This window comes from Emys orbicularis, chromosome 19 (genome assembly GCF_028017835.1).
Source record: "Emys orbicularis isolate rEmyOrb1 chromosome 19, rEmyOrb1.hap1, whole genome shotgun sequence".
NCBI lineage: Eukaryota > Metazoa > Chordata > Testudines > Emydidae > Emys > Emys orbicularis.
The window spans coordinates 9506201-9518520 of record NC_088701.1 but is presented as its reverse complement, the minus strand read 5'-3'; the positions used below and the strand labels follow the sequence as shown (position 1 = coordinate 9518520).

General features: G+C 44.3%; 1 pseudogene; it reads right to left on the bottom strand.

Moving 5' to 3' along the window:
* Positions 1–12320, bottom strand: part of LOC135892053 (bromodomain-containing protein 4-like) — a 146521-nt pseudogene that overhangs the window by 87976 nt on the left and 46225 nt on the right.

Genomic DNA, 12320 nt, shown 5'->3' with positions numbered 1-12320 from the left:
ACATCAGATATATTTCACTGCGTCTGTTAGCAACAGTTCTATTTTTATATATGCAAATTGCAGGAAAAGGAGCACCTATCATTCTAGACAGGGACTTCCTGACATTTTAACTTACATACTATTTGGAACATCCATTCGCCCAATCACTAACAAAACCTAATCATGAGCAAAAAATGACTGATTTTTAGCTTGCAGAAGTTCTAACTAGGATAGCAACCTGAAATTAAGAGATCACAGTGTAGGCCAGCAAATACAGTAGAACCTCAGAGTTATGAACACACCAGTCACCCACACACCCCATTTGGAACTGGAAGCACGCAATCAGGCAGTAGCAGAGACCAAAAAAAGAAAGGCAAATACAGTAAAGCACTGTGTTAAACGTAAACTACCAAAAAAGGGAAAGTTTAAAAAAAGATTTGACAAAGGTAAAGAAACTGTTTCTCTGCTTCTTTCATTTAAATTAAGATGGTTAAAAACAGCATTTTTCTTCTGCATAATAAAGTTTCAAAACTGTATTAACTCAATGCTCAGTTGTAAACTTTTGAAAGAACCACCATAATGCTTTGTTCAGAGTTCCGAACCACCTCCATTCCCGAGGTGTTCATAACTCTGAAGTTCTACTGTATCTATATTTTGGCTGCCATTTCCCAGTATTGCTCTTTCAGCAAAGCACTGGAAACTCTTTAGCAGGACATGCAGCAGCATGTGCATGACTTCAGTAAGCAGGGATGTGTCCACAGATTCAATTTATTGAGGAAAAAAGCTGTGGCCAAATTTAGTCACTTATAAATTATAGCTACAATTTCAACACAAAACCGTGGCATTGTGTAACAGTTAAGATGTCTCAAGTACAACCACCACTAACCCAACCATTCTTCTTATTGGATGCGGAGCTTGGCAAACCAATTTACAGCGGCCTCATCACTGAAACGCAAAGCCCTCAGACTAAAAAGCTAGGAAAAGCAGTGGAAAGGCCGAAGGGTAGTACTCTGTTTTGAAAATGCTGTTTCCCTAGGCTGAATCTCAGGAATCTTCTGAGTGTCGGGTGAATGGTAATATGAAAATAAGCGTTCTGGAGGTCGGGGGCCAAAAGCCAGTGTCCTTTCTCTAACCACAATAATTCTGACATTAGAGTCACCACTTTGAAATGTTGTGTTCTCATAAATTTGTTGAGTTTTTGTAAATCCAGGATGGGTTTCCACCTGCCAGTCTTTTTCTGAGTTAGAACGTAATGGGAATAAAAACCTCTCCCCGTGTTCTGATGGTACAGGTTCTATGGCACCTAATTGTACGAAGTGATTTATTTCCTGTTACAACAGGTGCTCGTGAGAGGGGTCCCTGAAGAGGGACGGGGAAGAGGGGTGGGATAGAAATAAAAAGAGGATGGAGTAGCACTTCTGGATAATCTCTAAAACTCATTTGTCTGTCATGATGGTGTTCCAGACTGGGTAGCATGGTGACAGACGGTCTCCAAATGGGTGGGGCACCATATCTGGTTTCGGAATCAGAGTGTGGTGGTCTCGTGCCCTCGATCACACCTTCAAAATGATTGTCTGGAGGTGGATGGTTGAGACGTCAAAGGTTGATCTTGGTTCTGCCGACGTCTGTTCCATTTTTGTTTATGCCATTGATTGTACTGTCTTTGTGGTCGAAAGTATGGCAGAGACCGGAATCTCTGGTTGTAAAACCTACTGTTTCTTATTTGCAGATATGAAGATATCCAGGGCTTTTAAGGTCACCCTCGGGTGCGTAGAGACACACCGGTTTTGTCTGTGAATAATTTTTGATCTTCAAAGGGCAAGTCCTCAACAGTTGCTTGGACCTCCCTTGGGAACCCAGAAAGATGGAGCCAGGATGCATGGTGCATGACCATAGATGTAGCAATGGACCATGCTGCTGTGTCTGCAGAGTCAAGAGAGGCCTGTAGAGCCATCCTGGCGATGAGATACCCCTCAGAAATGTTTGCCTTATATTGCTCTTTTTTGTCATCAGGCAAACTTTCAATAAATTCTGACATTTTAGCAAACCGACTGTGTGTGTATTTTGCCAGTAGGGCCGCAAAATCAGCTATGTGGAACTGGAGTGTGGCGGAGGAGTAGGCTTTCCATTCGAAGAGATCTAGCCTTTTCTAATCCTTATTATATGGGGTCGTTCTGGACTGGTGTTGTTTTCCCCTTTGGTTGACCGTACCCACCACCAGAGAGTTTGGTGCGGGGTGAGTGAATAAAAACTCAGCGCCTTTTGCTGTCATGTAATACTGTTTATCAGACCGCTTACACGAGGGAGGGGCTGTAGAAGGTGTCTGCCAGGTTATTTTTACAGGCTCCCTGATAGCATCATGAATTGGCAGGGCTATCTTTGCTGCTGGGGATGCCTGGAGTATGTCCGTGAGCTTGTGTTAAGTCTCTGGTAGTTGTGCTTTTGAAGAGGTCTTGAAAAGATATAAAATCATCCCCTGTAGTTTGGGGGAAGGGGGGGAGGAGGAGAGAAGAATGAGATGTGAGTGGGCAGCAAAGTGTCACCTTCAGTTGTGTCCTCAGGCTCCTGGGTCTCTTCCTCTTGTGTCTCTGAGGGTGCTGGGACAGATGGCAAAGAGGACCATGCTACTATGGACCTAGACGGGATAGGGGGCCTGAGGTTTTGGGCCCTATACATTACCCGTGGATCCCAGTATGGCCAGTTTGGTGGGAATGGTATAGGGGCAGTGCCCATGGTTGACCATACCAGCCCTGCATGTCTGTAGATGTTTAGTGATGAAGTGTATATTACTGCCTCATCCTCTTCTTCCTCATCACTGAAGATAGAAGGGGCTGATCCACAGGGAGTAACAGGCTTGGTCCTGGTCTAGATGGGGTAATGTCCGTACCGAGTAGAGGAGATTCAAGTGTTGAGGCCACTTTCAGGTCCACACGCCCAATTGCTGCGGAACTGTGACACTCGGTGCCAGGGACGTGCACTGACCAGGAATAAGAGTTGAAGCTGTCGGTGCAGATGACAGAGCTGTGCTTCATAGGTACAGCAGATGGCGCCATTGTACTGCTTGGTGCAGAGGTTTTCTTCTGCTGCGTAGGTGCCAAGCTGGGAGGCTTGACTTTACTGTGTGAACCTCTATTAGAGCTTGCCCACATAGGGTCTTTAGCTCCTCGGAAAGTCTCAGTACCGGACGTTCCCGGTGCGCTCTTGGTGCCATCAATACCGGGGCAGATTTTTCATTTGGAGATCACTTTCTTTTAGGCAATTCTCGGTGTGGGGATGAGTGTGGCTTTTTGGTATCCTTTCTAGAAGCAGGCTCCTTAGCAGCCGCTGTTGAAGCAGACCCCGTCAGATGCTGCCGCCCGTTGGCCAGGAAGCGTCCTGGACTCGGGCTTGGAGGCCAGTCTGAGGGATTTCTTCATCATAAGGAGCTTCAATTGGAGATCCCTGGCCTTCCTTGTCCAGGCTGTCAGTTTTCTGCAGTGCAGACACTTTTGGGTAATGTGTGTCTTGCCAAGGCAAGCGGACACTGTGCATAGCAGTTAGAGACCAGTATGGAAAGTCTGCAAATCAGGCAGTGTTTAAAGCCAGGTGCGCTGGACATGCTTGAAAGAACAAGTCCTTGGAAAGAAAAACAGGGTTTATCCCTGTTTCTCCATTCCCCCCCCCCTTTTTTTTTTTAAGGCAATAGCTGACAAGGGAGGCAGGGGTAAAAGAGGAAAGGTGAAAAATATAATTTTTTTTAAAATGAAAAAGTAGAATATTAAATATGAAGGGGATGGGGCAGCTAACTACAACTAAGCTAACACTATCAGGAACAACTATGAACTATTAAGCTTATCTGAGGTAAGAGAGGGTGCTGCTGGTCACTCCGACTCAAGCCAAAAGTGGTAGAGAAGGAACTGGGGGGTTGGCTGCACACCACTAATGTAACCGCTTGGCAGGGCGCGAGATGGCTACACCGTGTGCATGGCCCAACCAGGCACTGCTACCACAAATCTCTGATTAAAAGCACATGGCATCAAGACACCTAAAGCGGAACACCCACAGGGACACTTCTAGAAGAAGAATATATGCTTTCAAAACTTCTGCTGGCTACATTTGGGATTCTGGTAATATAAGACTCAATCTACACACTGGAGAACTTCATGCTGTGGAACACACACACACACTCTCTCTCTCCCTCCCCCTCCTCCTCTCTCTCCCCCTCTTTTACAGTCTGCCTCTCTCCCTACCTGAATTCTACAGGTTGGTCTCTAAAGTGTCCTGTTACAGCTTTATTTTTTTAATCTCAACCAAAAACATTAATTTATAAAACAAAGTCCATTCTTCATAATCACAAACTTAGAACAGTGAGAATTGTGCTGTGGCTTATCCCAGACACCAGCAGCTAACTGAACATATCCAGATTGCAGGAAGGATTCGTATACTACAAGATGCAGGTCAAAGAGATGCTCAGTTCTTGAGGCTTCTGGCAGATTCCACTCCTCGTGGCTATTCCTGACACACCCACTAGTAGTTGGCACAGTTTACTAGGCTAATGAGAGGCTTATTTGAAGGTACATTTCCCCAGAGGGCACACCCACTGTAATACTGAATTGGTATCAGGGAACCCTGAAGTGATGCCAACACACTAATGTCACAAATATGACATTATAACTTCACTGCAAGATCAAGCAGAGGGTGAGCTAGTGAACATTATCCTATTGGAAACTTAAATACAGAAGACAGCTGTCCAAGTACACTCTGTTTGCAGAAAGGTTCTTCCTCAACACCTGCAGTAAGCTTCCCATCCTCCACAGCTTATCACATGAACTATCTTATTTATCAGTTAAACCAAAGACTAGTGACTACACAGTGAAGTCATTGTTAAATCTGCTTATAAAGATGATAGAAACCAGTAAGCCATTTTCTCCACTAGGATCCTATACTACTGGTGTTAGAAGAGTAACCTTTCAGCAAGGTGGTGGTCAAACCCACAAAGATGCTAATTAAAACCTATTTTCAAATACAACATACAAGAGATGTAAAAAAACATTTGTTGAGCAAGAGCTTTGGGCCTGAACTAAACCAGTGCAGAGCAATGTTTTATGGAACACTAGTCTACTTTCTATGGAGAGAGGGGGCTGTATAGCTTGGATGGCCTTCATCCCAGGAGAACAGGAACCAATCTTCTAGGGGACAGACTGGCTAGACTAGTCAGGTGGGCATTAAACTAACAAAAGGGGAGGATGAAAGCAGGGAACAAATGATGTTGAAAACAAAAGGAATCAAGGAACAAAGGGATGTGAACAGAAGAAATGCTATAATTGCCTATACATCAATGCCAGGAGCCTGGGTAATAAAAAAAGTAGAAATGGAATTGCTCATTTACAAGTGTATCATCTCACTTGTTCATATCACTGAAACCCAGTGGGAAAATTAGCATGATTGGAATGTTAAAACTAATGGTTATAAGTAGCTATTTAGGAAAGACTAAGCCCAGGTCTACACTAGTGGGGGGGTCGACCTAAGATACGCAACTTCAGCTACGCGAATAGGTTGACTTACCTGGCCGTGAGGACGGCGGCGAGTCGACCGCTCCCGCTCCCCCGTCAACTCCGATTCCACCTCTCGCGAGCTGGAGTTCCGGAGTCGATGGGGAGCGTGATCGGGGATTGATTTTATCACGTCTTCACTACCCGATCCGGCGGGTAGTGAAGACCTGCCCTAAGTGGACAAAAGGGGGTGGAGATTGGCATTCTGTCAAAACCAGCACTGCCTGCTTCCGAGTTACTGAGAAGTCAAAAGCAAGTGATCTTGAAAGCTTATGGATCAATGTTCTCTAACAGATTAAGGCACAAGATGGGGTATTAGCTGGTGGCTGTTACAGACCACCAAATCACAATGGAGAACAGGATGGCTGTATCCTTAAAAGACCTACCTATAACTTGGGGAGGACTTCAATTTGAATGACACATGCTCGAGGGTCTCATGCTGCCAGTATTAAAACATCCTCAGAATTTTTAAAACTATAAATGACAATTTCCTAACTCAAAAAATGATGCATCCAATATGGGGAAAAATCTAGAGTAGACCTCCCCTTGACAAATGAAGAATTAGTCACAGAACTAAAACATTCAGAGATGCAAGTGATTATGATTTGATCGCATTTGTTAATAATGTCCAAGCCAGTAATATAGATAAGTAATGTTTTAAAAGGCTAATTTCACAAAGATGAAGATAACTCAGTCAAATCAGCTGGAAGAAAGCATTTACACACAAAAACGTAAATGATAATTGGGAACTGTGTAAGAACTTTTAACTAAATGCTCAAAAAGTCACAACTGAGAAAGATGGTTAACAATGGAGAACACTGAATAAAAGACCAGCCAAGCCAAGGGGAAGTGAAAGCAACTATAAAATAATTCTCTCTCACACACACAGAGAGAGAGAGAGAGAGAGAGAGAGAGAGAGAGAGAGAGATCTCCATGAAAACAAATGAAAAGAGGGGAAGTTGATTGCAATATATATAAATTAGAAGGTAGAAAATATAGAAAATTGATAAGGGAAGCAAAAGTATACAGAGAAATCTATGGTCAGCAGAGTTAAGAATAAAAAGTTTTTACATTATATTAAGAACAAAAGGAATCATAACAATGCTATTAGTCCATTACTTGATGGAAATGGTAGAGTTGTCAATAATAATATGGCAGAATCATAGATTCACAGAATATCAGGGTTGGAAGGGACCTCAGGAGGTCATGTAGTCCAACCCCCTGCTCAAAGCAGGACCAATCCCCAACTAAATCATCCCAGCCAGGGCTTTGTCAAGCCTGACCTTAAAAACCTCTAAGGAAGGAGATTCCACCACCTCCCTAGGTAACCCATTCCAGTGCTTTACCACCCTACTAGTGAAAAAGTTTTTCCTAAGATCCAACCTAAACCTCCCCCACTGTAATTTGAGACCATTACTCCTTGTTCTGTCATCTGGTACCACTGAGAACAGTCTAGATCCATCCTCTTTGGAACCCCCTTTCAGGTAGTTGAAAGCAGCTATCAAATCCCCCCTCATTCTTCTCTTCTGGAGACTAAACAATCCCAGTTCCCTCAGCCTCTCCTCATAAGTCATGTGCTCCAGCCTCCTAATCATTTTTGTTGCCCTCCGCTGGACTCTTTCCAATTTTTCCCACAGCCTTCTTGTAGCGTGGGGCCCAAAATTGGACACAGTACTCCAGATGAGGCCTCACCAGTGTCGAATAGAGGGGAGTGATCACGTCCCTCGATCTGCTGGCAATGCCCCTACTTATACAGCCCAAAATGCCGTTAGCCTTCTTGGCAATAAAGGCACACTGTTGACTCATATCCAGCTTCTCAGCCACTGTAACCCCTAGGTCCTTTTCTGCAGAACTGCTGCTTAGCCATTCAGTCCCTAGTCTGTAGCAGTGCATGGGATTCTTCCGTCCTAAGTGCAGGACTCTGCACTTGTCCTTGTTGAACCTCATCAAATTTCTTTTGGCCCAATCCTCTAATTTGTCTAGGTCCCTCTGTATCCTATCCCTACCCTCCAATGTCTCTACCACTCCTCCCAGTTTAGTGTCATCTGCAAACTTGCTGAGGGTGCAGTCCATACCATCATTAATGAAGATACTGAACAAAACCAGCCCCAGGACCGACCCTTGGGGCACTCCGCTTGATACCGGCTGCCAACTAGACATGGAGCCATTGATCACTACACGTTGAGCCCGACGATCTAGCCAGCTTTCTATCCACCTTACAGTCCATTCATCCCACCCATACTACTTTAACTTGCTGGCAAGAATACCGTGTCATTTATTTCTGTTCTGCTTTTGGGAAAGAGCCAGATGAATTCACAACATAAGATGATGATGAAACACTTTCCATTCCAACAGTAACTAAGAAGCACATTAAACAGCAGCTACTGAAGTCAGACATTTTTAAAATCAGCAGCTCTGGGTAACTTGCCTCCAAGGGTTTTAAAAGAGCAAGCTGAGGAGCTTGCTGCACTCAACATGATTTTCAATAAGTCTTGGAATAGTGGAGAAGTTACAGAGGAAAGAAACCAAGCTAAGGTTGTGCCAGTATTTAGAAAGGATACACAGGATGACTCAAGTAACTATAGGCCTCTCCGACTGACACTGAGCCTGGGCAAAATAATGGAGCAGCTGCTACGGGACTTGATTAATAAAGAATTAAAGGAGGGTAATGCCAATTAGACATGATTCATATAAAAAAGATCTTGTCAAACTAACTTGATTTTTTAAATTTAAAAGTATGATATTATATTGCCTCAGACTTTGGCACTGTTGCAACTGCTATTGGAATACTATATCCAGTTCTGGTGTCCACAATTCCAGGACGTTGAAAAATTTGGAGAGGTTAAATAGGTAAAGGCTCAAGGAGCTCAATTTATTTAACTCAGCCCTGGTCTACACTGGGTGTGGGGGGAAATCGATCTAAGTGAATAAGGTAGCTGAAGTCAACATACTTAGATCTACCATTGGAACATCTCACCAAGGGCTGTTGTTGAGTCTCTCTGGAAATTTTTAAATCAAGGTTGGATTGGTTTTATTCAAATCTGAATTAATGTAGAGATGTCCTATGTCCTGCAATATACAGGAGGTCAGTCCTAGATCACAATGGCCCCTTCCAGCCTTAAGACTATGAATCTATGAACCAAGCTCCAAAAAACCTAAATTATTAAAAATGTGTAGGCTTGAGATGTAAGCACACAATACAAATATCGAACGTAAGTTTACATGCATAGTTTTACTGATAGTAATTTTAAATATCCTTCAATGTGATGTAGTTCACCTTTAAATAAACAAAGTATAAAGCATTCAGGCTGAAAACCCCACCATGCAAAGATCCACACAAAGCCAATGCATCAGTTTAGCCCTCAAAATAGAGCATGAGTGATAATTCAGTGGGGCACATGCCTTGTGTAAGCTGTCTACACAAAGCTGAATTTATCTTCAGTGAAGAGCATTTCATCTCAAAGGTAGCAGAAACACTTTTTCAAATGATGGCAGATTATTACAAAATGCAATAAAAATATGTTGTATATACATAACCTTGGAAAACCCACCCAGTAGATAGATCTATCAAAATTAAAAGCTGTCACCAATATGGATGCCTCTTAGGTGCAAAAACGACTTCAGTGCTTTATTCTGCTTGTTGCTCCTGTTTTCAGATGCTTTTTGCATTAGGAGCATGGTTACATCTAAACCTTAATATTCTTGAAGGGTTATGTAGGTGTCACCAAAACAAACATGCAAGTAACGTTAGACTTTTGAGAATCAGTTTCCCTTCAGTTACTAATCCTTTCCTAATTACAGTAGAACCTGCTATTTGCCATGATGACTTAATTAACCAAATTAGCTGTTACATGAAAACACAGTAAAGCTCAGGGAAATGGTATAATACAACATACTCTGCTTGTTTGACTACTGTAATTTACTTTTATGGGCCTTCACAATGTACTGATAGTATATTTAGTAAATATAATGAAGTGACAGTAATAAGATTTCACTCCTATAGTTCTCATCTTTTAAACTTCACTGAAAAGTAAGGAGAGAACCATTTACTTGTGCTAATTATAATGTGTACATATTAGTATGGTTCTACTGCATAAGCAGGATGCCCAAAGGCAAACATGGTCAAGGGAGTTCTAAAACGTGGCCCATATCCATTCGCTGTCAACAGCTCAGATATCCAATGTAGATAAGCAGCTGAAATTAAGATTAAGCACTGTATGTTGTGACTTGTAGTTTGACGATTACATGAGGGTGGCTGTTAATTTTTTGCTATTTTATTCAAATTGCATGGACCCTGCAACCAGTGGGCACTAGAGGGTACCCCTGAACAAGAACAAGGACTGAACTCAAGAGGGGTCAGTAAAGTACTTTACCTGCTTCCTTCCTCCCACGTCCTCTTCCTTTTGCCTGGACTATTACAATTTCAGTTTCTTCCTCAGTCATTTCAGAGATTTTCTGCAGAAAAAGCTTTTCTAGAGCTTCTGCCATTAAGACTATGTCATCCCCTGGCTGGATTAACGATAGATAAAATAAATTAGGCCTGGCACACACTTTCGAAGCAAGCTTTGCATGAGATTGTAACCTAGAAAATTAATGCCACATTTAGGATTTTGCTCCGTCTTTTTCTCCCTTTAATGTTGAGTTTAGTCATAACCAAGATTGAAAATGCAACAAAACCATTTCCGTACAGACATCATACATCTTTCACCCACCTATCCTATCCTGCACTCTAATACAGCGATCCCCAAACTTTTGAGGATCACATCCCCCTTACCCCGTGTCTTCCCCCCACCCCCCAGTACCTCCCTGAACCGGGGCTGGGAGTGGGGATGCGGCATGGGGGAGACACGGACAGCGAGACTCAGGGTGGGGCAGGAGCAGAGCCGCAGCTGGGCTGGGATGGGGGCCGGCATCCAGGCCCACGGTTGGGTGTGGCTCCACTCCAGGCCTTGCCCCCAGCCTCAGCCTCAGCCTGGGAATGGAGCTGGGGCCACCGGCCAAGGCTGGGGATGGGGCCAGGCACACATGTGGGGCTGGGAACTGGGGATGTAGCTAGGGGGCGGAGCAGAGCAGAGCTGGGGACAGTCAGGGGCTGGATGGCACTCCCTCCCTGCCCCCGTGGGGGCTGGCCCAGGCCCCACCCTGCCCCCCCCCAGACAGTCATCCACACCCCTTAGGGGAGCTCACCCCACACTTTGGGGACCTCTGCTCTAATACTTCTGGATCCCAACCAAGTGGTTCCTCTAATGTTTCTTTTTTAAATGTTTACATTAGGAGTAATAGTAGTGGTATTTATATTATGATCATATCCAAAGGCCTATGGCCCAACGACACTGGATGCTGAACAAACAGAAAAGAGAGATACATTATCCTTGCACTGAAGGGCTTACATTCTAAAGACAGCACAAACAGATGATGGGTAGAGAGATGTGAATACAACGTACAGACAAATGAGTATGGTGAAGAACAGCTTTGTTGCTGCACTGTAATTTGGTTTCTCAACTGGAAACAGAAGTAGGGAGTGGGAAAAGAAAGGAAGTGGAATAATCCCAGTTTGTCACCTGCTAGTGGTATGATCAGCAGGCTGCATTTTGTAGGCATCATGGCAGGTGTGTGTTAAGGAGGGATCTGAAGGACAATATGGCAATGGCTCTTTGGATTTTATCAGGGAATTTTACCCACTCATAAGGGGAATTATGGGAGAAAGCATAGAGATGTTTAAGGAAGAAGCTGACTGGTGGGCAGCAAAGGCTGGGAATTCTGGCAGTGAGAAGGAAAGGGTCATTATAAAAAAGGAAGCCAGTTGCGAACCAGCTGAGTGGTGAACAGCGGAGAGGCTAACAGAGGAAGTTTGACTGGCAGTTCACCTGGGGAGAGCCCACTGAGGCTTTCATCTTGCAGGCTTCTCTGAGTAGTTACTGCAACAGCTAAGGAAGCTCTTAGAAGGGAGGTAATATGGATGGTGAGTGATCATGGCACATCAGCTGTTTATCTTTCTTCCACAGGACAGAAGCGACTTTGTCTGTACAAAGTGCAAGCTGGTCTCCATACTGAAAGAGAAGGTTCAAGGACTGGAGAAACAAGTATCAACACTGCACTGCATAAGAGAAAACAAAGATTTCCTGGACAAAGGTCAGGATATGCTTCTGCGGGCACAACATTCTGAAGAATCAGAGCAGGCTGCACAGTGGGGACAGAAGGACGGTGAAGAAAATTGGCAGCATGTGACCTCCGGAAGAAGAAAGAGGAGCATCCATGTACCAGCAATGCAGATACAGGTGAGCAACCGTTTTCATGTTCTCTCCACAGGTACTAATGCAGAGAGTGGACTAGATGATACATCCAAGGGAAGGGAGCAGAAGGAGACTCCACAGATTAGAAGGCATGAGATGCACTGTCCTACGGACGGAGGTTCCACAACCACTCCCAAGAGAAGGAGGCGGGGTGGGGGGGGGTCGGGGACTTCCTCCTAAGGGGGACTGAGTCATCTATCTGCCGCCCTGACCGAGAAAACTGAGAGGTCTGCTGCTTGCCAGGAGCTAGGATTCACGATGTGACAGAGAGACTGCCGAGACTCATCAAGCCCTCGGATCACTACCTCTTCCTGCTTCTCCACGTGGGCACCAATGATACTACCAAGAATGACCTTGAGCAGATCACTGCAGACTACGTGGCTCTGGGAAGAAGCATAAAGGAATTTGAGGTGCAAGTGGTGTTCTCGTCCATCCTCCCTGTGGAAGGAAAAGGCCCATGTAGAGATTGTTGAATCGTAGAAGTCAACAAATGGCTACGCAGGTGGTGTCAGAGAGA